At 63.6% G+C, this 25,419-nt stretch overlaps 7 non-coding genes across 7 annotated transcripts; all 7 read right to left on the reverse strand.

Annotated features, from left to right (window-relative positions):
• Nucleotides 1–291: 291 nt before the first annotated feature.
• LOC142865154 (5S ribosomal RNA) lies at nt 292–410 on the reverse strand. The gene has a single exon (XR_012915457.1). It is a non-coding gene; the product is annotated as a 5S ribosomal RNA (ribosomal RNA).
• Nucleotides 411–3,914: 3,504 nt separating this feature from the next.
• On the reverse strand, nt 3,915–4,033 carry LOC142865155 (5S ribosomal RNA). Its single transcript, XR_012915458.1, has one exon. It is a non-coding gene; the product is annotated as a 5S ribosomal RNA (ribosomal RNA).
• A 3,508-nt stretch (nt 4,034–7,541) lies between these two features.
• LOC142865156 (5S ribosomal RNA) lies at nt 7,542–7,660 on the reverse strand. Its single transcript, XR_012915459.1, has one exon. It is a non-coding gene; the product is annotated as a 5S ribosomal RNA (ribosomal RNA).
• A 3,523-nt stretch (nt 7,661–11,183) lies between these two features.
• On the reverse strand, nt 11,184–11,302 carry LOC142865157 (5S ribosomal RNA). The gene has a single exon (XR_012915460.1). It is a non-coding gene; the product is annotated as a 5S ribosomal RNA (ribosomal RNA).
• Nucleotides 11,303–14,841: 3,539 nt separating this feature from the next.
• LOC142865158 (5S ribosomal RNA) lies at nt 14,842–14,960 on the reverse strand. The gene has a single exon (XR_012915461.1). It is a non-coding gene; the product is annotated as a 5S ribosomal RNA (ribosomal RNA).
• Nucleotides 14,961–18,459: 3,499 nt separating this feature from the next.
• On the reverse strand, nt 18,460–18,578 carry LOC142865159 (5S ribosomal RNA). The gene has a single exon (XR_012915462.1). It is a non-coding gene; the product is annotated as a 5S ribosomal RNA (ribosomal RNA).
• Nucleotides 18,579–22,095: 3,517 nt separating this feature from the next.
• LOC142865160 (5S ribosomal RNA) lies at nt 22,096–22,214 on the reverse strand. The gene has a single exon (XR_012915463.1). It is a non-coding gene; the product is annotated as a 5S ribosomal RNA (ribosomal RNA).
• Nucleotides 22,215–25,419: the final 3,205 nt, after the last annotated feature.

The raw sequence follows: 25,419 nt of genomic DNA on the forward strand, positions 1-25,419 counted from the left end.
GCCTTCTTCTGGAACTCCCTCCCCTCTCAGACTCTCAAGGTTTCCTCCAGCGTGTCGGTTCCCACAGAGCAGACCTTTGGTCTGAGACCTGACAGTCCAGAAGCCACGCATGCTGCCGCGTGACGGCGGTGTCGCGGCTTGGGACAAGAGGAGGCCCCACGGTGCGGGCTGGGGCGCCAGGCACCGCGGCGGGCGCTGAGGGTGGGGGTGACCCCCGCCCCGGGCCGCCGCCTCGCTCCCAGAGAGGGGACAGAACAAGAGGCAAAACAAAAAAAAAAAAAAAAAAAAAGAAGCCTACGGCACCCGGTATTCCCAGGCGGTCTCCCATCCAAGTACTAACCAGGCCCGACCCTGCTTAGCTTCCGAGACCAGACGAGATCGGGCGCGTTCAGGGTGGTGTGGCCCTAGACGGCGGAGGGCGCCCCTGCCCCGCTCAAGAAGCCGAGCCTCTCTGCGCTTCCCCGCCGCCTCCTCCCGCCCCAGGCCCCGCGCCGGCGCTGACCCGCACCGGGCGGGCCTGTTGAGTTCACCGGCCGGGTCCGGCGGGCTCCGAGGGACGGGGGTGACAGGCGGGGCGGGGCGGGGCGGGCAGGGAGCGGCGGGCCGGGGTGGGGGGCTGTCTCTCTATACACACACACACACACACACACACTCACACTCACTCACTCACACTCACACAAGATGCGCCTCCACGGCTGGACTCGCCAAGGTGGAGACCTTCCAGCCCCCTTCCTCTCCTCGCCTGGCCCACCCCCAGCTCGTGGCCGCCGCCGCCGCCGCCGCCGCCGCCGCCGCCGCCGATTGCGCACGCGCGGGTCGCCCGCCCTTTGACCCCAGGCAGGGGCCGCCCTCCCCGACAACCCCTTTCAGCTGTGCCCCCCACCCTGTGGGTGGGCTGCCGCCTATTCCCCCGGGCCCGGGCTGGGGCACAGCGCATGGGGGAGGGGAGCGAGTGTATGGGGCGTCTCTCTCTCTCTCTAGGGATGTGTCCCATGGGTGGGGTGGCGTGGTTAGTGGGGCGCTGAAGAAATCAGTCCCCTCCATCTCCTACCTCTGGAAAACGCCCAAGCCCTTGGAGAACTGCCGGCAACGCGACCGTGGGGGCCGGGACCCTCCTCTGTGTCCTCCTGTGGCCCAGTCCAAGGGGCCTGGGCCTGGCCGGGGCTGCATTGGACCCCGACCACCCTGGCGTGTGGACTCGCTAAAAATCGGCGATTAGATATTGGATTCCAGCTTCATTGAGGTCATTTCACTAATGAGTGCACCGGAAAGAGTTTCCTAATCCATCTGTGAGGGTGGCAACTGAAAGAGAATTTTAAAGCTGACAGAATAGGCGAGGAAAGGCATAGGAGATTTCCACACCCAGTAAGGAAGCCTTTCCCGAAATGGAAGAAAGAAACGAGCAAACAGAGACACCGGTAGCCCGCCAGGATCAGAGTCTGCCCCCGAGAGAAAGTACCCTGACCAGGTTCACCCGTGGGTGGGTGGCGAGCTAGCGGCATTCAGAAGAGCGAGGCCCGCAGTCTGTGCAGAAGACACCTGCACTCGGGTGTGTGTGGCGGCACGATTCACAAGCAGCTCCAGATGTTAAGCCAAGGAGAAGCCAGGGAGTTCCCAACGCCCCAGGTGTCCTCAGCCCACGACTGGCTGCTGGGGGAATGCGAAGCCCGGCTCCTTGTCTCAGAGCGGGACAACCAGGAGGTGTGACGTACACCCCGGGGTTCCCAGGAGGATCAGGCTGAAGCTGGGACTTGGCCTGAAAGTGTCCCCTCGCACGGCCACCCCCTTCCCCTTCCTGCTCCTCTACTCCTGGTGCCCCTCCATCCAGGGGCCAGACCTTAAAGAGTCACCCGCAAGAGAATCCTGGTCCCAAAGGAGCCTTCTGGGGGACCCGTGCTGAGAGAGGTTGTGGGCATGGCCCGCTGGGGCTCTGCCCGACCCAGGGCTGAGAGATGCAACCTCCCAGCTCTGGGTCCCTGCAGGGGAAGCGTTGGCAAGCACAGGGCCAGTCCTCCAAAGGCCCAGGTGCAGGGAGCCCAGGCCAAGCAGCCTGTGGAAGAAGCCACCCCGGGAACACGACTGCAGGCCACGGCCCTTCCCACCTCCTCCTCCTCCTCCTGCTCCTCCACCCCCCCCCGACCTCCCACCCCCCCCCGACATGGCGCAGGGCTCAGAGACACCTCAGACACTTGCTACCCAAAGTGCAAAGGGCATCAGTTGCTCCTCCAAACCCCCCCCCCCGCCCAGCAGACCGCGTTGTCCAGCCAGCCCCCGGGCCTCCCTGGGGTGCCCAGCACAAAAGTGCAGACAACCACCGGACCCTCAATCTCAGTTTTCGGATGTTTTTGCCACTCTAAGGACCCGCAGGCCAGCTGGGCCTTCTGGCAGGACAGAGAGCCCCGGAATCCGACGTGGAGAGCTGGGTGTACGTCCCCACGAGGAGGCGGTCCCCACCTCCGTGGCTCTCCCCTTGCGGGGGGGAAAAGCAGCCACGGGGCCTCAGAGAAGACACCAGGCTGGGCGCCCGCCCCACAGTGGGGGCACGTCCCCCGCAGGCCACTTAGCGACGGCCGCCGGCCGGCGGACGGTTGGGTGGCGCGAGACGCTGCGGCCGCCCTGCTACCGGGTTCCTGGGAGGGCGTCCTGGAACCAGCGTCCACACCAAGCCCTTGGAAGGCCCAGGCGACGGAGGAGCCCCGTCAGGCAGGGGCCGAGGACGGTGACGGCCCGGGCGGGGAGGAGCGTGTCAGGCAGGGGCAGAGGACGGTGACAGGTGACAGGCCGGGCGGGAAGGAGTCAGTCAGGCAGGGGCCGAGGAGGAGACGGGGCTGGGTAAGGGTTAGGGTTAGAGTCAGGGCACAAGTCACAATCGCAAAGACCTGGAAGCGACCCGAGTGCCCATCGACCCACGAGTGCGTAAATGAAATGTGGCGCGTGGACACCACGGAGTGCTATTCAGCTAGGAGGAGCAGCGGTGAGAGGGCACCTCTCGTGGTTCTCCTGGCCAGAGCTGGAACCCGTTCCAGTAAGCCAGGTAGCCCAAGAATGGACACACGAGCACCACGTGCTCGCGCTCACCAGCAAATGGGTACGAACCGACGGACACCCAAGTGGACACAGAGGAATCACCTTCATCGGGTGGGTGTCGGGCGGGTGGGGGGAAGGGATGGGCATACACCTCCATTAGGAATGGGGTGGGTGCGCACCGACTGGGGGATGGGCGCACTTGAGGCTCTGACCCGAGGGGGGAGGCTGGGAGAGGGCAACGTACCCAACCTTAACATTGGTACCCCCACAATACGCTGGAACAACATCAGAGGTTAATGAATAAGAACACAGGGGGGAGGGGGGCACGGGCAACACATGTCACCTTAATACTTGGACTCCCATCATCTGCTTGAAAAGAGAGAGAAAAGAAAATGCAATCATAGAGATAAGAGACACTTTTTAAACATAATGAATCCGAAGAGAAAAGTAAAAGGAGGCCTGTGGGGCAGGTCTGGGTGTGACTCCGGATCCCCCAACATCAGGTGCCACCACCAAAGATTCCTACGTGTAGCCCATAGAACCCCAAAAGCAACGGGACGAGTTCTGGTCACATACTCCCTCAAAATGACATCCTGGCCTTCTTCTGGAACTCCCTCCCCTCTCAGACTCTCAAGGTTTCCTCCAGCGTGTCGGTTCCCACAGAGCAGACCTTTGGTCTGAGACCTGACAGTCCAGAAGCCACGCATGCTGCCGCGTGACGGCGGTGTCGCGGCTTGGGACAAGAGGAGGCCCCACGGTGCGGGCTGGGGCGCCAGGCACCGCGGCGGGCGCTGAGGGTGGGGGTGACCCCCGCCCCGGGCCGCCGCCTCGCTCCCAGAGAGGGGACAGAACAAGAGGCAAAACAAAAAAAAAAAAAAAAAAAAAGAAGCCTACGGCACCCGGTATTCCCAGGCGGTCTCCCATCCAAGTACTAACCAGGCCCGACCCTGCTTAGCTTCCGAGACCAGACGAGATCGGGCGCGTTCAGGGTGGTGTGGCCCTAGACGGCGGAGGGCGCCCCTGCCCCGCTCAAGAAGCCGAGCCTCTCTGCGCTTCCCCGCCGCCTCCTCCCGCCCCAGGCCCCGCGCCGGCGCTGACCCGCACCGGGCGGGCCTGTTGAGTTCACCGGCCGGGTCCGGCGGGCTCCGAGGGACGGGGGTGACAGGCGGGGCGGGGCGGGGCGGGCAGGGAGCGGCGGGCCGGGGTGGGGGGCTGTCTCTCTATACACACACACACACACACACACACACACACACTCACACTCACTCACTCACACTCACACAAGATGCGCCTCCACGGCTGGACTCGCCAAGGTGGAGACCTTCCAGCCCCCTTCCTCTCCTCGCCTGGCCCACCCCCAGCTCGTGGCCGCCGCCGCCGCCGCCGCCGCCGCCGCCGCCGATTGCGCACGCGCGGGTCGCCCGCCCTTTGACCCCAGGCAGGGGCCGCCCTCCCCGACAACCCCTTTCAGCTGTGCCCCCCACCCTGTGGGTGGGCTGCCGCCTATTCCCCCGGGCCCGGGCTGGGGCACAGCGCATGGGGGAGGGGAGCGAGTGTATGGGGCGTCTCTCTCTCTCTCTAGGGATGTGTCCCATGGGTGGGGTGGCGTGGTTAGTGGGGCGCTGAAGAAATCAGTCCCCTCCATCTCCTACCTCTGGAAAACGCCCAAGCCCTTGGAGAACTGCCGGCAACGCGACCGTGGGGGCCGGGACCCTCCTCTGTGTCCTCCTGTGGCCCAGTCCAAGGGGCCTGGGCCTGGCCGGGGCTGCATTGGACCCCGACCACCCTGGCGTGTGGACTCGCTAAAAATCGGCGATTAGATATTGGATTCCAGCTTCATTGAGGTCATTTCACTAATGAGTGCACCGGAAAGAGTTTCCTAATCCATCTGTGAGGGTGGCAACTGAAAGAGAATTTTAAAGCTGACAGAATAGGCGAGGAAAGGCATAGGAGATTTCCACACCCAGTAAGGAAGCCTTTCCCGAAATGGAAGAAAGAAACGAGCAAACAGAGACACCGGTAGCCCGCCAGGATCAGAGTCTGCCCCCGAGAGAAAGTACCCTGACCAGGTTCCCCCGTGGGTGGGTGGCGAGCTAGCGGCATTCAGAAGAGCGAGGCCCGCAGTCTGTGCAGAAGACACCTGCACTCGGGTGTGTGTGGCGGCACGATTCACAAGCAGCTCCAGATGTTAAGCCAAGGAGAAGCCAGGGAGTTCCCAACGCCCCAGGTGTCCTCAGCCCACGACTGGCTGCTGGGGGAATGCGAAGCCCGGCTCCTTGTCTCAGAGCGGGACAACCAGGAGGTGTGACGTACACCCCGGGGTTCCCAGGAGGATCAGGCTGAAGCTGGGACTTGGCCTGAAAGTGTCCCCTCGCACGGCCACCCCCTTCCCCTTCCTGCTCCTCTACTCCTGGTGCCCCTCCATCCAGGGGCCAGACCTTAAAGAGTCACCCGCAAGAGAATCCTGGTCCCAAAGGAGCCTTCTGGGGGACCCGTGCTGAGAGAGGTTGTGGGCATGGCCCGCTGGGGCTCTGCCCGACCCAGGGCTGAGAGATGCAACCTCCCAGCTCTGGGTCCCTGCAGGGGAAGCGTTGGCAAGCACAGGGCCAGTCCTCCAAAGGCCCAGGTGCAGGGAGCCCAGGCCAAGCAGCCTGTGGAAGAAGCCACCCCGGGAACACGACTGCAGGCCACGGCCCTTCCCACCTCCTCCTCCTCCTCCTGCTCCTCCACCCCCCCCCGACCTCCCACCCCCCCCCGACATGGCGCAGGGCTCAGAGACACCTCAGACACTTGCTACCCAAAGTGCAAAGGGCATCAGTTGCTCCTCCAAACCCCCCCCCCGCCCAGCAGACCGCGTTGTCCAGCCAGCCCCCGGGCCTCCCTGGGGTGTCCAGCACAAAAGTGCAGACAACCACCGGACCCTCAATCTCAGTTTTCGGATGTTTTTGCCACTCTAAGGACCCGCAGGCCAGCTGGGCCTTCTGGCAGGACAGAGAGCCCCGGAATCCGACGTGGAGAGCTGGGTGTACGTCCCCACGAGGAGGCGGTCCCCACCTCCGTGGCTCTCCCCTTGCGGGGGGGAAAAGCAGCCACGGGGCCTCAGAGAAGACACCAGGCTGGGCGCCCGCCCCACAGTGGGGGCACGTCCCCCGCAGGCCACTTAGCGACGGCCGCCGGCCGGCGGACGGTTGGGTGGCGCGAGACGCTGCGGCCGCCCTGCTACCGGGTTCCTGGGAGGGCGTCCTGGAACCAGCGTCCACACCAAGCCCTTGGAAGGCCCAGGCGACGGAGGAGCCCCGTCAGGCAGGGGCCGAGGACGGTGACGGCCCGGGCGGGGAGGAGCGTGTCAGGCAGGGGCAGAGGACGGTGACAGGTGACAGGCCGGGCGGGAAGGAGTCAGTCAGGCAGGGGCCGAGGAGGAGACGGGGCTGGGTAAGGGTTAGGGTTAGAGTCAGGGCACAAGTCACAATCGCAAAGACCTGGAAGCGACCCGAGTGCCCATCGACCCACGAGTGCGTAAATGAAATGTGGCGCGTGGACACCACGGAGTGCTATTCAGCTAGGAGGAGCAGCGGTGAGAGGGCACCTCTCGTGGTTCTCCTGGCCAGAGCTGGAACCCGTTCCAGTAAGCCAGGTAGCCCAAGAATGGACACACGAGCACCACGTGCTCGCGCTCACCAGCAAATGGGTACGAACCGACGGACACCCAAGTGGACACAGAGGAATCACCTTCATCGGGTGGGTGTCGGGCGGGTGGGGGGAAGGGATGGGCATACACCTCCATTAGGAATGTGGTGGGTGCGCACCGACTGGGGGATGGGCGCACTTGAGGCTCTGACCCGAGGGGGGAGGCTGGGAGAGGGCAACGTACCCGACCTTAACATTGGTACCCCCACAATACGCTGGAACAACATCAGAGGTTAATGAATAAGAACACAGGGGGGAGGGGGGCACGGGCAACACATGTCACCTTAATACTTGGACTCCCATCATCTGCTTGAAAAGAGAGAGAAAAGAAAATGCAATCATAGAGATAAGAGACACTTTTTAAACATAATGAATCCGAAGAGAAAAGTAAAAGGAGGCCTGTGGGGCAGGTCTGGGTGTGACTCCGGATCCCCCAACATCAGGTGCCACCACCAAAGATTCCTACGTGTAGCCCATAGAACCCCAAAAGCAACGGGACGAGTTCTGGTCACATACTCCCTCAAAATGACATCCTGGCCTTCTTCTGGAACTCCCTCCCCTCTCAGACTCTCAAGGTTTCCTCCAGCGTGTCGGTTCCCACAGAGCAGACCTTTGGTCTGAGACCTGACAGTCCAGAAGCCACGCATGCTGCCGCGTGACGGCGGTGTCGCGGCTTGGGACAAGAGGAGGCCCCACGGTGCGGGCTGGGGCGCCAGGCACCGCGGCGGGCGCTGAGGGTGGGGGTGACCCCCGCCCCGGGCCGCCGCCTCGCTCCCAGAGAGGGGACAGAACAAGAGGCAAAACAAAAAAAAAAAAAAAAAAAAAGAAGCCTACGGCACCCGGTATTCCCAGGCGGTCTCCCATCCAAGTACTAACCAGGCCCGACCCTGCTTAGCTTCCGAGACCAGACGAGATCGGGCGCGTTCAGGGTGGTGTGGCCCTAGACGGCGGAGGGCGCCCCTGCCCCGCTCAAGAAGCCGAGCCTCTCTGCGCTTCCCCGCCGCCTCCTCCCGCCCCAGGCCCCGCGCCGGCGCTGACCCGCACCGGGCGGGCCTGTTGAGTTCACCGGCCGGGTCCGGCGGGCTCCGAGGGACGGGGGTGACAGGCGGGGCGGGGCGGGGCGGGCAGGGAGCGGCGGGCCGGGGTGGGGGGCTGTCTCTCTATACACACACACACACACACACACACACACACACTCACACTCACTCACTCACACTCACACAAGATGCGCCTCCACGGCTGGACTCGCCAAGGTGGAGACCTTCCAGCCCCCTTCCTCTCCTCGCCTGGCCCACCCCCAGCTCGTGGCCGCCGCCGCCGCCGCCGCCGCCGCCGCCGCCGATTGCGCACGCGCGGGTCGCCCGCCCTTTGACCCCAGGCAGGGGCCGCCCTCCCCGACAACCCCTTTCAGCTGTGCCCCCCACCCTGTGGGTGGGCTGCCGCCTATTCCCCCGGGCCCGGGCTGGGGCACAGCGCATGGGGGAGGGGAGCGAGTGTATGGGGCGTCTCTCTCTCTCTCTAGGGATGTGTCCCATGGGTGGGGTGGCGTGGTTAGTGGGGCGCTGAAGAAATCAGTCCCCTCCATCTCCTACCTCTGGAAAACGCCCAAGCCCTTGGAGAACTGCCGGCAACGCGACCGTGGGGGCCGGGACCCTCCTCTGTGTCCTCCTGTGGCCCAGTCCAAGGGGCCTGGGCCTGGCCGGGGCTGCATTGGACCCCGACCACCCTGGCGTGTGGACTCGCTAAAAATCGGCGATTAGATATTGGATTCCAGCTTCATTGAGGTCATTTCACTAATGAGTGCACCGGAAAGAGTTTCCTAATCCATCTGTGAGGGTGGCAACTGAAAGAGAATTTTAAAGCTGACAGAATAGGCGAGGAAAGGCATAGGAGATTTCCACACCCAGTAAGGAAGCCTTTCCCGAAATGGAAGAAAGAAACGAGCAAACAGAGACACCGGTAGCCCGCCAGGATCAGAGTCTGCCCCCGAGAGAAAGTACCCTGACCAGGTTCCCCCGTGGGTGGGTGGCGAGCTAGCGGCATTCAGAAGAGCGAGGCCCGCAGTCTGTGCAGAAGACACCTGCACTCGGGTGTGTGTGGCGGCACGATTCACAAGCAGCTCCAGATGTTAAGCCAAGGAGAAGCCAGGGAGTTCCCAACGCCCCAGGTGTCCTCAGCCCACGACTGGCTGCTGGGGGAATGCGAAGCCCGGCTCCTTGTCTCAGAGCGGGACAACCAGGAGGTGTGACGTACACCCCGGGGTTCCCAGGAGGATCAGGCTGAAGCTGGGACTTGGCCTGAAAGTGTCCCCTCGCACGGCCACCCCCTTCCCCTTCCTGCTCCTCTACTCCTGGTGCCCCTCCATCCAGGGGCCAGACCTTAAAGAGTCACCCGCAAGAGAATCCTGGTCCCAAAGGAGCCTTCTGGGGGACCCGTGCTGAGAGAGGTTGTGGGCATGGCCCGCTGGGGCTCTGCCCGACCCAGGGCTGAGAGATGCAACCTCCCAGCTCTGGGTCCCTGCAGGGGAAGCGTTGGCAAGCACAGGGCCAGTCCTCCAAAGGCCCAGGTGCAGGGAGCCCAGGCCAAGCAGCCTGTGGAAGAAGCCACCCCGGGAACACGACTGCAGGCCACGGCCCTTCCCACCTCCTCCTCCTCCTCCTCCTCCTCCTGCTCCTCCACCCCCCCCCCGACCTCCCACCCCCCCCCCGACATGGCGCAGGGCTCAGAGACACCTCAGACACTTGCTACCCAAAGTGCAAAGGGCATCAGTTGCTCCTCCAACCCCCCCCCCCGCCCAGCAGACCGCGTTGTCCAGCCAGCCCCCGGGCCTCCCTGGGGGGCCCAGCACAAAAGTGCAGACAACCACCGGACCCTCAATCTCAGTTTTCGGATGTTTTTGCCACTCTAAGGACCCGCAGGCCAGCTGGGCCTTCTGGCAGGACAGAGAGCCCCGGAATCCGACGTGGAGAGCTGGGTGTACGTCCCCACGAGGAGGCGGTCCCCACCTCCGCGGCTCTCCCCTTGCGGGGGGGGGGGGGAAAGCAGCCACGGGGCCTCAGAGAAGACACCAGGCTGGGCGCCCGCCCCACAGTGGGGGCACGTCCCCCGCAGGCCACTTAGCGACGGCCGCCGGCCGGCGGACGGTTGGGTGGCGCGAGACGCTGCGGCCGCCCTGCTACCGGGTTCCTGGGAGGGCGTCCTGGAACCAGCGTCCACACCAAGCCCTTGGAAGGCCTAGGCGACGGAGGAGCCCCGTCAGGCAGGGGCCGAGGACGGTGACGGCCCGGGCGGGGAGGAGCGTGTCAGGCAGGGGCAGAGGACGGTGACAGGTGACAGGCCGGGCGGGAAGGAGTCAGTCAGGCAGGGGCCGAGGAGGAGACGGGCTGGGTAAGGGTTAGGGTTAGAGTCAGGGCACAAGTCACAATCGCAAAGACCTGGAAGCGACCCGAGTGCCCATCGACCCACGAGTGCGTAAATGAAATGTGGCGCGTGGACACCACGGAGTGCTATTCAGCTAGGAGGAGCAGCGGTGAGAGGGCACCTCTCGTGGTTCTCCTGGCCAGAGCTGGAACCCGTTCCAGTAAGCCAGGTAGCCCAAGAATGGACACACGAGCACCACGTGCTCGCGCTCACCAGCAAATGGGTACGAACCGATGGACACCCAAGTGGACACAGAGGAATCACCTTCATCGGGTGGGTGTCGGGCGGGTGGGGGGAGGGGATGGGCATACACCTCCATTAGGAATGGGGTGGGTGCGCACCGACTGGGGGATGGGCGCACTTGAGGCTCTGACCCGAGGGGGGAGGCTGGGAGAGGGCAACGTACCCGACCTTAACATTGGTACCCCCACAATACGCTGGAACAACATCAGAGGTTAATGAATAAGAACACAGGGGGGAGGGGGGCACGGGCAACACATGTCACCTTAATACTTGGACTCCCATCATCTGCTTGAAAAGAGAGAGAAAAGAAAATGCAATCATAGAGATAAGAGACACTTTTTAAACATAATGAATCCGAAGAGAAAAGTAAAAGGAGGCCTGTGGGGCAGGTCTGGGTGTGACTCCGGATCCCCCAACATCAGGTGCCACCACCAAAGATTCCTACGTGTAGCCCATAGAACCCCAAAAGCAACGGGACGAGTTCTGGTCACATACTCCCTCAAAATGACATCCTGGCCTTCTTCTGGAACTCCCTCCCCTCTCAGACTCTCAAGGTTTCCTCCAGCGTGTCGGTTCCCACAGAGCAGACCTTTGGTCTGAGACCTGACAGTCCAGAAGCCACGCATGCTGCCGCGTGACGGCGGTGTCGCGGCTTGGGACAAGAGGAGGCCCCACGGTGCGGGCTGGGGCGCCAGGCACCGCGGCGGGCGCTGAGGGTGGGGGTGACCCCCGCCCCGGGCCGCCGCCTCGCTCCCAGAGAGGGGACAGAACAAGAGGCAAAACAAAAAAAAAAAAAAAAAAAAAGAAGCCTACGGCACCCGGTATTCCCAGGCGGTCTCCCATCCAAGTACTAACCAGGCCCGACCCTGCTTAGCTTCCGAGACCAGACGAGATCGGGCGCGTTCAGGGTGGTGTGGCCCTAGACGGCGGAGGGCGCCCCTGCCCCGCTCAAGAAGCCGAGCCTCTCTGCGCTTCCCCGCCGCCTCCTCCCGCCCCAGGCCCCGCGCCGGCGCTGACCCGCACCGGGCCGGGCCTGTTGAGTTCACCGGCCGGGTCCGGCGGGCTCCGAGGGACGGGGGTGACAGGCGGGGCGGGGCGGGCAGGGAGCGGCGGGCCGGGGTGGGGGGCTGTCTCTCTATACACACACACACACACACACACACACACACACACACACACTCACACTCACACTCACTCACTCACACTCACACAAGATGCGCCTCCACGGCTGGACTCGCCAAGGTGGAGACCTTCCAGCCCCCTTCCTCTCCTCGCCTGGCCCACCCCCAGCTCGTGGCCGCCGCCGCCGCCGCCGCCGCCGCCGATTGCGCACGTGCGGGTCGCCCACCCTTTGACCCCAGGCAGGGTCCGCCATCCCCGACAACCCCTTTCAGCTGCGCCCCCCACCCTGTGGGTGGGCTGCCGCCTATTCCCCCGGGCCCGGGCTGGGGCACAGCGCATGGGGGAGGGGAGCGAGTGTATGGGGCGTCTCTCTCTCTCTCTAGGGATGTGTCCCATGGGTGGGGTGGCGTGGTTAGTGGGGCGCTGAAGAAATCAGTCCCCTCCATCTCCTACCTCTGGAAAACGCCCAAGCCCTTGGAGAACTGCCGGCAACGCGACCGTGGGGGCCGGGACCCTCCTCTGTGTCCTCCTGTGGCCCAGTCCAAGGGGCCTGGGCCTGGCCGGGGCTGCATTGGACCCCGACCACCCTGGCGTGTGGACTCGCTAAAAATCGGCGATTAGATATTGGATTCCAGCTTCATTGAGGTCATTTCACTAATGAGTGCACCGGAAAGAGTTTCCTAATCCATCTGTGAGGGTGGCAACTGAAAGAGAATTTTAAAGCTGACAGAATAGGCGAGGAAAGGCATAGGAGATTTCCACACCCAGTAAGGAAGCCTTTCCCGAAATGGAAGAAAGAAACGAGCAAACAGAGACACCGGTAGCCCGCCAGGATCAGAGTCTGCCCCCGAGAGAAAGTACCCTGACCAGGTTCACCCGTGGGTGGGTGGCGAGCTAGCGGCATTCAGAAGAGCGAGGCCCGCAGTCTGTGCAGAAGACACCTGCACTCGGGTGTGTGTGGCGGCACGATTCACAAGCAGCTCCAGATGTTAAGCCAAGGAGAAGCCAGGGAGTTCCCAACGCCCCAGGTGTCCTCAGCCCACGACTGGCTGCTGGGGGAATGCGAAGCCCGGCTCCTTGTCTCAGAGCCCTTGTCTCAGAGCGGGACAACCAGGAGGTGTGACGTACACCCCGGGGTTCCCAGGAGGATCAGGCTGAAGCTGGGACTTGGCCTGAAAGTGTCCCCTCGCATGGCCACCCCCTTCCCCTTCCTGCTCCTCTACTCCTGGTGCCCCTCCATCCAGGGGCCAGACCTTAAAGAGTCACCCGCAAGAGAATCCTGGTCCCAAAGGAGCCTTCTGGGGGACCCGTGCTGAGAGAGGTTGTGGGCATGGCCCGCTGGGGCTCTGCCCGACCCAGGGCTGAGAGATGCAACCTCCCAGCTCTGGGTCCCTGCAGGGGAAGCGTTGGCAAGCACAGGGCCAGTCCTCCAAAGGCCCAGGTGCAGGGAGCCCAGGCCAAGCAGCCTGTGGAAGAAGCCACCCCGGGAACACGACTGCAGGCCACGGCCCTTCCCACCTCCTCCTCCTCCTCCTCCTGCTCCTCCACCCCCCCCCGACCTCCCACCCCCCCACCCCACCCCCCGACATGGCGCAGGGCTCAGAGACACCTCAGACACTTGCTACCCAAAGTGCAAAGGGCATCAGTTGCTCCTCCAAACCGCCCCCCCTGCCCAGCAGACCGCGTTGTCCAGCCAGCCCCCGGGCCTCCCTGGGGTGCCCAGCACAAAAGTGCAGACAACCACCGGACCCTCAATCTCAGTTTTCGGATGTTTTTGCCACTCTAAGGACCCGCAGGCCAGCTGGGCCTTCTGGCAGGACAGAGAGCCCCGGAATCCGACGTGGAGAGCTGGGTGTACGTCCCCACGAGGAGGCGGTCCCCACCTCCGCGGCTCTCCCCTTGCGGGGGGGAAAAGCAGCCACGGGGCCTCAGAGAAGACACCAGGCTGGGCGCCCGCCCCACAGTGGGGGCACGTCCCCCGCAGGCCACTTAGCGCCGGCCGCCGGCCGGCGGACGGTCGGGTGGCGCGAGACGCTGCGGCCGCCCTGCTACCGGGTCCCTGGGAGGGCGTCCTGGAACCAGCGTCCACACCAAGCCCTTGGAAGGCCCAGGCGACGGAGGAGCCCCGTCAGGCAGGGGCCGAGGACGGTGACGGCCCGGGCGGGGAGGAGCGTGTCAGGCAGGGGCAGAGGACGGTGACAGGTGACAGGCCGGGCGGGAAGGAGTCAGTCAGGCAGGGGCCGAGGAGGAGACGGGCTGGGTAAGGGTTAGGGTTAGAGTCAGGGCACAAGTCACAATCGCAAAGACCTGGAAGCGACCCGAGTGCCCATCGACCCACGAGTGCGTAAATGAAATGTGGCGCATGGACACCACGGAGTGCTATTCAGCTAGGAGGAGCAGCGGTGAGAGGGCACCTCTCGTGGTTCTCCTGGCCAGAGCTGGAACCCGTTCCAGTAAGCCAGGTAGCCCAAGAATGGACACACGAGCACCACGTGCTCGCGCTCACCAGCAAATGGGTACGAACCGACGGACACCTAAGTGGACACAGAGGAATCACCTTCATCGGGTGGGTGTCGGGCGGGTGGGGGGAGGGGATGGGCATACACCTCCATTAGGAATGGGGTGGGTGCGCACCGACTGGGGGATGGGCGCACTTGAGGCTCTGACCCGAGGTGGGAGGCTGGGAGAGGGCAACGTACCCGACCTTAACATTGGTACCCCCACAATACGCTGGAACAACATCAGAGGTAAATGAATAAGAACACAGGGGGGAGGGGGGCACGGGCAACACATGTCACCTTAATACTTGGACTCCCATCATCTGCTTGAAAAGAGAGAGAAAAGAAAATGCAATCATAGAGATAAGAGACACTTTTTAAACATAATGAATCCGAAGAGAAAAGTAAAAGGAGGCCTGTGGAGCAGGTCTGGGTGTGACTCCGGATCCCCCAACATCAGGTGCCACCACCAAAGATTCCTACGTGTAGCCCATAGAACCCCAAAAGCAACGGGACGAGTTCTGGTCACATACTCCCTCAAAATGACATCCTGGCCTTCTTCTGGAACTCCCTCCCCTCTCAGACTCTCAAGGTTTCCTCCAGCGTGTCGGTTCCCACAGAGCAGACCTTTGGTCTGAGACCTGACAGTCCAGAAGCCACGCATGCTGCCGCGTGACGGCGGTGTCGCGGCTTGGGACAAGAGGAGGCCCCACGGTGCGGGCTGGGGCGCCAGGCACCGCGGCGGGCGCTGAGGGTGGGGGTGACCCCCGCCCCGGGCCGCCGCCTCGCTCCCAGAGAGGGGACAGAACAAGAGGCAAAACAAAAAAAAAAAAAAAAAAAAAGAAGCCTACGGCACCCGGTATTCCCAGGCGGTCTCCCATCCAAGTACTAACCAGGCCCGACCCTGCTTAGCTTCCGAGACCAGACGAGATCGGGCGCGTTCAGGGTGGTGTGGCCCTAGACGGCGGAGGGCGCCCCTGCCCCGCTCAAGAAGCCGAGCCTCTCTGCGCTTCCCCGCCGCCTCCTCCCGCCCCAGGCCCCGCGCCGGCGCTGACCCGCACCGGGCGGGCCTGTTGAGTTCACCGGCCGGGTCCGGCGGGCTCCGAGGGACGGGGGTGACAGGCGGGGCGGGGCGGGGCGGGCAGGGAGCGGCGGGCCGGGGTGGGGGGCTGTCTCTCTATACACACACACACACACACACACACACACACACTCACACTCACACTCACTCACTCACACTCACACAAGATGCGCCTCCACGGCTGGACTCGCCAAGGTGGAGACCTTCCAGCCCCCTTCCTCTCCTCGCCTGGCCCACCCCCAGCTCGTGGCCGCCCCCGCCGCCGCCGCCGCCGATTGCGCACGCGCGGGTCGCCCGCCCTTTGACCCCAGGCAGGGGCCGCCCTCCCCGACAACCCCTTTCAGCTGCGCCCCCCACCCTGTGGGTGGGCTGCCGCCTATTCCCCCGGGCCCGGGCTGGGGCACAGCGCATGGGGGAGGGGAGCGAGTGTATGGGGCGTCTCTCTCTCTCTCTAGGGATGTGTCCCATGGGTGGGGTGGCGTGGTTAGTGGGGCGCTGAAGAAATCAGTCCCCTCCATCTCCTACCTCTGGAAAACGCCCAAGCCCTTGGAGAACTGCCGGCAACGCGACCGTGGGGGCCGGGACCCTCCTCTGTGTCCTCCTGTGGCCCAGTCCAAGGGGCCTGGGCCTGGCCGGGGCTGCATTGGACCCCGACCACCCTGGCGTGTGGACTCGCTAAAAATCGGCGATTAGATATTGGATTCCAGCTTCATTGAGGTCATTTCACTAATGAGTGCACCGGAAAGAGTTTCCTAATCCATCTGTGAGGGTGGCAACTGAAAGAGAATTTTAAAGCTGACAGAATAGGCGAGGAAAGGCATAGGAGATTTCCACACCCAGTAAGGAAGCCTTTCCCGAAATGGAAGAAAGAAACGAGCAAACAGAGACACCGGTAGCCCGCCAGGATCAGAGTCTGCCCCCGAGAGAAAGTACCCTGACCAGGTTCACCCGTGGGTGGGTGGCGAGCTAGCGGCATTCAGAAGAGCGAGGCCCGCAGTCTGTGCAGAAGACACCTGCACTCGGGTGTGTGTGGCGGCACGATTCACAAGCAGCTCCAGATGTTAAGCCAAGGAGAAGCCAGGGAGTTCCCAACGCCCCAGGTGTCCTCAGCCCACGACTGGCTGCTGGGGGAATGCGAAGCCCGGCTCCTTGTCTCAGAGCGGGACAACCAGGAGGTGTGACGTACACCCCGGGGTTCCCAGGAGGATCAGGCTGAAGCTGGGACTTGGCCTGAAAGTGTCCCCTCGCACGGCCACCCCCTTCCCCTTCCTGCTCCTCTACTCCTGGTGCCCCTCCATCCAGGGGCCAGACCTTAAAGAGTCACCCGCAAGAGAATCCTGGTCCCAAAGGAGCCTTCTGGGGGACCCGTGCTGAGAGAGGTTGTGGGCATGGCCCGCTGGGGCTCTGCCCGACCCAGGGCTGAGAGATGCAACCTCCCAGCTCTGGGTCCCTGCAGGGGAAGCGTTGGCAAGCACAGGGCCAGTCCTCCAAAGGCCCAGGTGCAGGGAGCCCAGGCCAAGCAGCCTGTGGAAGAAGCCACCCCGGGAACACGACTGCAGGCCACGGCCCTTCCCACCTCCTCCTCCTCCTCCTCCTCCTCCTGCTCCTCCACCCCCCCGACCTCCCACCCCCCCCCCGACATGGCGCAGGGCTCAGAGACACCTCAGACACTTGCTACCCAAAGTGCAAAGGGCATCAGTTGCTCCTCCAAACCCCCCCCCGCCCAGCAGACCGCGTTGTCCAGCCAGCCCCCGGGCCTCCCTGGGGTGCCCAGCACAAAAGTGCAGACAACCACCGGACCCTCAATCTCAGTTTTCGGATGTTTTTGCCACTCTAAGGACCCGCAGGCCAGCTGGGCCTTCTGGCAGGACAGAGAGCCCCGGAATCCGACGTGGAGAGCTGGGTGTACGTCCCCACGAGGAGGCGGTCCCCACCTCCGTGGCTCTCCCCTTGCGGGGGGGAAAAGCAGCCACGGGGCCTCAGAGAAGACACCAGGCTGGGCGCCCGCCCCACAGTGGGGGCACGTCCCCCGCAGGCCACTTAGCGACGGCCGCCGGCCGGCGGACGGTTGGGTGGCGCGAGACGCTGCGGCCGCCCTGCTACCGGGTTCCTGGGAGGGCGTCCTGGAACCAGCGTCCACACCAAGCCCTTGGAAGGCCCAGGCGACGGAGGAGCCCCGTCAGGCAGGGGCTGAGGACGGTGACGGCCCGGGCGGGGAGGAGCGTGTCAGGCAGGGGCAGAGGACGGTGACAGGTGACAGGCCGGGCGGGAAGGAGTCAGTCAGGCAGGGGCCGAGGAGGAGACGGGGCTGGGTAAGGGTTAGGGTTAGAGTCAGGGCACAAGTCACAATCGCAAAGACCTGGAAGCGACCCGAGTGCCCATCGACCCACGAGTGCGTAAATGAAATGTGGCGCGTGGACACCACGGAGTGCTATTCAGCTAGGAGGAGCAGCGGTGAGAGGGCACCTCTCGTGGTTCTCCTGGCCAGAGCTGGAACCCGTTCCAGTAAGCCAGGTAGCCCAAGAATGGACACACGAGCACCACGTGCTGGCGCTCACCAGCAAATGGGTACGAACCGACGGACACCCAAGTGGACACAGAGGAATCACCTTCATCGGGTGGGTGTCGGGCGGGTGGGGGGAAGGGATGGGCATACACCTCCATTAGGAATGGGGTGGGTGCGCACCGACTGGGGGATGGGCGCACTTGAGGCTCTGACCCGGGAGAGGGCAACGTACCCGACCTTAACATTGGTACCCCCACAATACGCTGGAACAACATCAGAGGTTAATGAATAAGAACACAGGGGGGAGGGGGGCACGGGCAACACATGTCACCTTAATACTTGGACTCCCATCATCTGCTTGAAAAGAGAGAGAAAAGAAAATGCAATCATAGAGATAAGAGACACTTTTTAAACATAATGAATCCGAAGAGAAAAGTAAAAGGAGGCCTGTGGGGCAGGTCTGGGTGTGACTCCGGATCCCCCAACATCAGGTGCCACCACCAAAGATTCCTACGTGTAGCCCATAGAACCCCAAAAGCAACGGGACGAGTTCTGGTCACATACTCCCTCAAAATGACATCCTGGCCTTCTTCTGGAACTCCCTCCCCTCTCAGACTCTCAAGGTTTCCTCCAGCGTGTCGGTTCCCACAGAGCAGACCTTTGGTCTGAGACCTGACAGTCCAGAAGCCACGCATGCTGCCGCGTGACGGCGGTGTCGCGGCTTGGGACAAGAGGAGGCCCCACGGTGCGGGCTGGGGCGCCAGGCACCGCGGCGGGCGCTGAGGGTGGGGGTGACCCCCGCCCCGGGCCGCCGCCTCGCTCCCAGAGAGGGGACAGAACAAGAGGCAAAACAAAAAAAAAAAAAAAAAAAAAGAAGCCTACGGCACCCGGTATTCCCAGGCGGTCTCCCATCCAAGTACTAACCAGGCCCGACCCTGCTTAGCTTCCGAGACCAGACGAGATCGGGCGCGTTCAGGGTGGTGTGGCCCTAGACGGCGGAGGGCGCCCCTGCCCCGCTCAAGAAGCCGAGCCTCTCTGCGCTTCCCCGCCGCCTCCTCCCGCCCCAGGCCCCGCGCCGGCGCTGACCCGCACCGGGCCGGGCCTGTTGAGTTCACCGGCCGGGTCCGGCGGGCTCCGAGGGACGGGGGTGACAGGCGGGGCGGGGCGGGCAGGGAGCGGCGGGCCGGGGTGGGGGGCTGTCTCTCTATACACACACACACACACACACACACACACACACACACACACTCACACTCACACTCACTCACTCACACTCACACAAGATGCGCCTCCACGGCTGGACTCGCCAAGGTGGAGACCTTCCAGCCCCCTTCCTCTCCTCGCCTGGCCCACCCCCAGCTCGTGGCCGCCCCCGCCGCCGCCGATTGCACACGCGCGCAGTCGCCCGCCCTTTGACCCCAGGCAGGGGCCGCCCTCCCCGACAACCCCTTTCAGCTGCGCCCCCCACCCTGTGGGTGGGCTGCCGCCTATTCCCCCGGGCCCGGGCTGGGGCACAGCGCATGGGGGAGGGGAGCGAGTGTATGGGGCGTCTCTCTCTCTCTCTAGGGATGTGTCCCATGGGTGGGGTGGCGTGGTTAGTGGGGCGCTGAAGAAATCAGTCCCCTCCATCTCCTACCTCTGGAAAACGCCCAAGCCCTTGGAGAACTGCCGGCAACGCGACCGTGGGGGCCGGGACCCTCCTCTGTGTCCTCCTGTGGCCCAGTCCAAGGGGCCTGGGCCTGGCCGGGGCTGCATTGGACCCCGACCACCCTGGCGTGTGGACTCGCTAAAAATCGGCGATTAGATATTGGATTCCAGCTTCATTGAGGTCATTTCACTAATGAGTGCACCGGAAAGAGTTTCCTAATCCATCTGTGAGGGTGGCAACTGAAAGAGAATTTTAAAGCTGACAGAATAGGCGAGGAAAGGCATAGGAGATTTCCACACCCAGTAAGGAAGCCTTTCCCGAAATGGAAGAAAGAAACGAGCAAACAGAGACACCGGTAGCCCGCCAGGATCAGAGTCTGCCCCCGAGAGAAAGTACCCTGACCAGGTTCACCCGTGGGTGGGTGGCGAGCTAGCGGCATTCAGAAGAGCGAGGCCCGCAGTCTGTGCAGAAGACACCTGCACTCGGGTGTGTGTGGCGGCACGATTCACAAGCAGCTCCAGATGTTAAGCCAAGGAGAAGCCAGGGAGTTCCCAACGCCCCAGGTGTCCTCAGCCCACGACTGGCTGCTGGGGGAATGCGAAGCCCGGCTCCTTGTCTCAGAGCGGGACAACCAGGAGGTGTGACGTACACCCCGGGGTTCCCAGGAGGATCAGGCTGAAGCTGGGACTTGGCCTGAAAGTGTCCCCTCGCACGGCCACCCCCTTCCCCTTCCTGCTCCTCTACTCCTGGTGCCCCTCCATCCAGGGGCCAGACCTTAAAGAGTCACCCGCAAGAGAATCCTGGTCCCAAAGGAGCCTTCTGGGGGACCCGTGCTGAGAGAGGTTGTGGGCATGGCCCGCTGGGGCTCTGCCCGACCCAGGGCTGAGAGATGCAACCTCCCAGCTCTGGGTCCCTGCAGGGGAAGCGTTGGCAAGCACAGGGCCAGTCCTCCAAAGGCCCAGGTGCAGGGAGCCCAGGCCAAGCAGCCTGTGGAAGAAGCCACCCCGGGAACACGACTGCAGGCCACGGCCCTTCCCACCTCCTCCTCCTCCTCCTCCTCCTGCTCCTCCACCCCCCCCCCGACCTCCCACCCCCACCCCCGACATGGCGCAGGGCTCAGAGACACCTCAGACACTTGCTACCCAAAGTGCAAAGGGCATCAGTTGCTCCTCCAAACCCCCCCCCCCCGCCCAGCAGACCGCGTTGTCCAGCCAGCCCCCGGGCCTCCCTGGGGTGCCCAGCACAAAAGTGCAGACAACCACCGGACCCTCAATCTCAGTTTTCGGATGTTTTTGCCACTCTAAGGACCCGCAGGCCAGCTGGGCCTTCTGGCAGGACAGAGAGCCCCGGAATCCGACGTGGAGAGCTGGGTGTACGTCCCCACGAGGAGGCGGTCCCCACCTCCGCGGCTCTCCCCTTGCGGGGGGGAAAAGCAGCCACGGGGCCTCAGAGAAGACACCAGGCTGGGCGCCCGCCCCACAGTGGGGGCACGTCCCCCGCAGGCCACTTAGCGCCGGCCGCCGGCCGGCGGACGGTTGGGTGGCGCGAGACGCTGCGGCCGCCCTGCTACCGGGTTCCTGGGAGGGCGTCCTGGAACCAGCGTCCACACCAAGCCCTTGGAAGGCCCAGGCGACGGAGGAGCCCCGTCAGGCAGGGGCCGAGGACGGTGACGGCCCGGGCGGGGAGGAGCGTGTCAGGCAGGGGCAGAGGACGGTGACAGGTGACAGGCCGGGCGGGAAGGAGTCAGTCAGGCAGGGGCCGAGGAGGAGACGGGGCTGGGTAAGGGTTAGGGTTAGAGTCAGGGCACAAGTCACAATCGCAAAGACCTGGAAGCGACCCGAGTGCCCATCGACCCACGAGTGCGTAAATGAAATGTGGCGCGTGGACACCACGGAGTGCTATTCAGCTAGGAGGAGCAGCGGTGAGAGGGCACCTCTCGTGGTTCTCCTGGCCAGAGCTGGAACCCGTTCCAGTAAGCCAGGTAGCCCAAGAATGGACACACGAGCACCACGTGCTCGCGCTCACCAGCAAATGGGTACGAACCGACGGACACCCAAGTGGACACAGAGGAATCACCTTCATCGGGTGGGTGTCGGGCGGGTGGGGGGAGGGGATGGGCATACACCTCCATTAGGAATGGGGTGGGTGCGCACCGACTGGGGGATGGGCGCACTTGAGGCTCTGACCCGAGGGGGGAGGCTGGGAGAGGGCAACGTACCCGACCTTAACATTGGTACCCCCACAATACGCTGGAACAACATCAGAGGTTAATGAATAAGAACACAGGGGGGAGGGGGGCACGGGCAACACATGTCACCTTAATACTTGGACTCCCATCATCTGCTTGAAAAGAGAGAGAAAAGAAAATGCAATCATAGAGATAAGAGACACTTTTTAAACATAATGAATCCGAAGAGAAAAGTAAAAGGAGGCCTGTGGAGCAGGTCTGGGTGTGACTCCGGATCCCCCAACATCAGGTGCCACCACCAAAGATTCCTACGTGTAGCCCATAGAACCCCAAAAGCAACGGGACGAGTTCTGGTCACATACTCCCTCAAAATGACATCCTGGCCTTCTTCTGGAACTCCCTCCTCTCTCAGACTCTCAAGGTTTCCTCCAGCGTGTCGGTTCCCACAGAGCAGACCTTTGGTCTGAGACCTGACAGTCCAGAAGCCACGCATGCTGCCGCGTGACGGCGGTGTCGCGGCTTGGGACAAGAGGAGGCCCCACGGTGCGGGCTGGGGCGCCAGGCACCGCGGCGGGCGCTGAGGGTGGGGGTGACCCCCGCCCCGGGCCGCCGCCTCGCTCCCAGAGAGGGGACAGAACAAGAGGCAAAACAAAACAAAAAACAAAAAAAAAAAGAAGCCTACGGCACCCGGTATTCCCAGGCGGTCTCCCATCCAAGTACTAACCAGGCCCGACCCTGCTTAGCTTCCGAGACCAGACGAGATCGGGCGCGTTCAGGGTGGTGTGGCCCTAGACGGCGGAGGGCGCCCCTGCCCCGCTCAAGAAGCCGAGCCTCTCTGCGCTTCCCCGCCGCCTCCTCCCCCCGCCCCAGGCCCCGCGCCGGCGCTGACCCGCACCGGGCGGGACTGTTGAGTTCACCGGCCGGGTCCGGCGGGCTCCGAGGGACGGGGGTGACAGGCGGGGCGGGGCGGGGCGGGCAGGGAGCGGCGGGCCGGGGTGGGGGGCTGTCTCTCTATACACACACACACACACACACACACACACACACACACTCACACTCACACTCACTCACTCACACTCACACAAGATGCGCCTCCACGGCTGGACTCGCCAAGGTGGAGACCTTCCAGCCCCCTTCCTCTCCTCGCCTGGCCCACCCCCAGCTCGTGGCCGCCCCCGCCGCCGCCGCCGCCGATTGCGCACGCGCGGGTCGCCCGCCCTTTGACCCCAGGCAGGGGCCGCCCTCCCCGACAACCCCTTTCAGCTGCGCCCCCCACCCTGTGGGTGGGCTGCCGCCTATTCCCCCGGGCCCGGGCTGGGGCACAGCGCATGGGGGAGGGGAGCGAGTGTATGGGGCGTCTCTCTCTCTCTCTAGGGATGTGTCCCATGGGTGGGGTGGCGTGGTTAGTGGGGCGCTGAAGAAATCAGTCCCCTCCATCTCCTACCTCTGGAAAACGCCCAAGCCCTTGGAGAACTGCCGGCAACGCGACCGTGGGGGCCGGGACCCTCCTCTGTGTCCTCCTGTGGCCCAGTCCAAGGGGCCTGGGCCTGGCCGGGGCTGCATTGGACCCCGACCACCCTGGCGTGTGGACTCGCTAAAAATCGGCGATTAGATATTGGATTCCAGCTTCATTGAGGTCATTTCACTAATGAGTGCACCGGAAAGAGTTTCCTAATCCATCTGTGAGGGTGGCAACTGAAAGAGAATTTTAAAGCTGACAGAATAGGCGAGGAAAGGCATAGGAGATTTCCACACCCAGTAAGGAAGCCTTTCCCGAAATGGAAGAAAGAAACGAGCAAACAGAGACACCGGTAGCCCGCCAGGATCAGAGTCTGCCCCCGAGAGAAAGTACCCTGACCAGGTTCACCCGTGGGTGGGTGGCGAGCTAGCGGCATTCAGAAGAGCGAGGCCCGCAGTCTGTGCAGAAGACACCTGCACTCGGGTGTGTGTGGCGGCACGATTCACAAGCAGCTCCAGATGTTAAGCCAAGGAGAAGCCAGGGAGTTCCCAACGCCCCAGGTGTCCTCAGCCCACGACTGGCTGCTGGGGGAATGCGAAGCCCGGCTCCTTGTCTCAGAGCGGGACAACCAGGAGGTGTGACGTACACCCCGGGGTTCCCAGGAGGATCAGGCTGAAGCTGGGACTTGGCCTGAAAGTGTCCCCTCGCACGGCCACCCCCTTCCCCTTCCTGCTCCTCTACTCCTGGTGCCCCTCCATCCAGGGGCCAGACCTTAAAGAGTCACCCGCAAGAGAATCCTGGTCCCAAAGGAGCCTTCTGGGGGACCCGTGCTGAGAGAGGTTGTGGGCATGGCCCGCTGGGGCTCTGCCCGACCCAGGGCTGAGAGATGCAACCTCCCAGCTCTGGGTCCCTGCAGGGGAAGCGTTGGCAAGCACAGGGCCAGTCCTCCAAAGGCCCAGGTGCAGGGAGCCCAGGCCAAGCAGCCTGTGGAAGAAGCCACCCCGGGAACACGACTGCAGGCCACGGCCCTTCCCACCTCCTCCTCCTCCTCCTCCTCCTGCTCCTCCACCCCCCCCCCCCCGACCTCCCACCCCCACCCCCGACATGGCGCAGGGCTCAGAGACACCTCAGACACTTGCTACCCAAAGTGCAAAGGGCATCAGTTGCTCCTCCAAACCCCCCCCCCCCCGCCCAGCAGACCGCGTTGTCCAGCCAGCCCCCGGGCCTCCCTGGGGTGCCCAGCACAAAAGTGCAGACAACCACCGGACCCTCAATCTCAGTTTTCGGATGTTTTTGCCACTCTAAGGACCCGCAGGCCAGCTGGGCCTTCTGGCAGGACAGAGAGCCCCGGAATCCGACGTGGAGAGCTGGGTGTACGTCCCCACGAGGAGGCGGTCCCCACCTCCGCGGCTCTCCCCTTGCGGGGGGGAAAAGCAGCCACGGGGCCTCAGAGAAGACACCAGGCTGGGCGCCCGCCCCACAGTGGGGGCACGTCCCCCGCAGGCCACTTAGCGCCGGCCGCCGGCCGGCGGACGGTTGGGTGGCGCGAGACGCTGCGGCCGCCCTGCTACCGGGTTCCTGGGAGGGCGTCCTGGAACCAGCGTCCACACCAAGCCCTTGGAAGGCCCAGGCGACGGAGGAGCCCCGTCAGGCAGGGGCCGAGGACGGTGACGGCCCGGGCGGGGAGGAGCGTGTCAGGCAGGGGCAGAGGACGGTGACAGGTGACAGGCCGGGCGGGAAGGAGTCAGTCAGGCAGGGGCCGAGGAGGAGACGGGGCTGGGTAAGGGTTAGGGTTAGAGTCAGGGCACAAGTCACAATCGCAAAGACCTGGAAGCGACCCGAGTGCCCATCGACCCACGAGTGCGTAAATGAAATGTGGCGCGTGGACACCACGGAGTGCTATTCAGCTAGGAGGAGCAGCGGTGAGAGGGCACCTCTCGTGGTTCTCCTGGCCAGAGCTGGAACCCGTTCCAGTAAGCCAGGTAGCCCAAGAATGGACACACGAGCACCACGTGCTCGCGCTCACCAGCAAATGGGTACGAACCGACGGACACCCAAGTGGACACAGAGGAATCACCTTCATCGGGTGGGTGTCGGGCGGGTGGGGGGAGGGGATGGGCATACACCTCCATTAGGAATGGGGTGGGTGCGCACCGACTGGGGGATGGGCGCACTTGAGGCTCTGACCCGAGGGGGGAGGCTGGGAGAGGGCAACGTACCCGACCTTAACATTGGTACCCCCACAATACGCTGGAACAACATCAGAGGTTAATGAATAAGAACACAGGGGGGAGGGGGGCACGGGCAACACATGTCACCTTAATACTTGGACTCCCATCATCTGCTTGAAAAGAGAGAGAAAAGAAAATGCAATCATAGAGATAAGAGACACTTTTTAAACATAATGAATCCGAAGAGAAAAGTAAAAGGAGGCCTGTGGAGCAGGTCTGGGTGTGACTCCGGATCCCCCAACATCAGGTGCCACCACCAAAGATTCCTACGTGTAGCCCATAGAACCCCAAAAGCAACGGGACGAGTTC

This window comes from Microcebus murinus, chromosome 28, assembly GCF_040939455.1.
Source record: "Microcebus murinus isolate Inina chromosome 28, M.murinus_Inina_mat1.0, whole genome shotgun sequence".
NCBI classification, from domain to species: Eukaryota; Metazoa; Chordata; class Mammalia; order Primates; family Cheirogaleidae; genus Microcebus; species Microcebus murinus.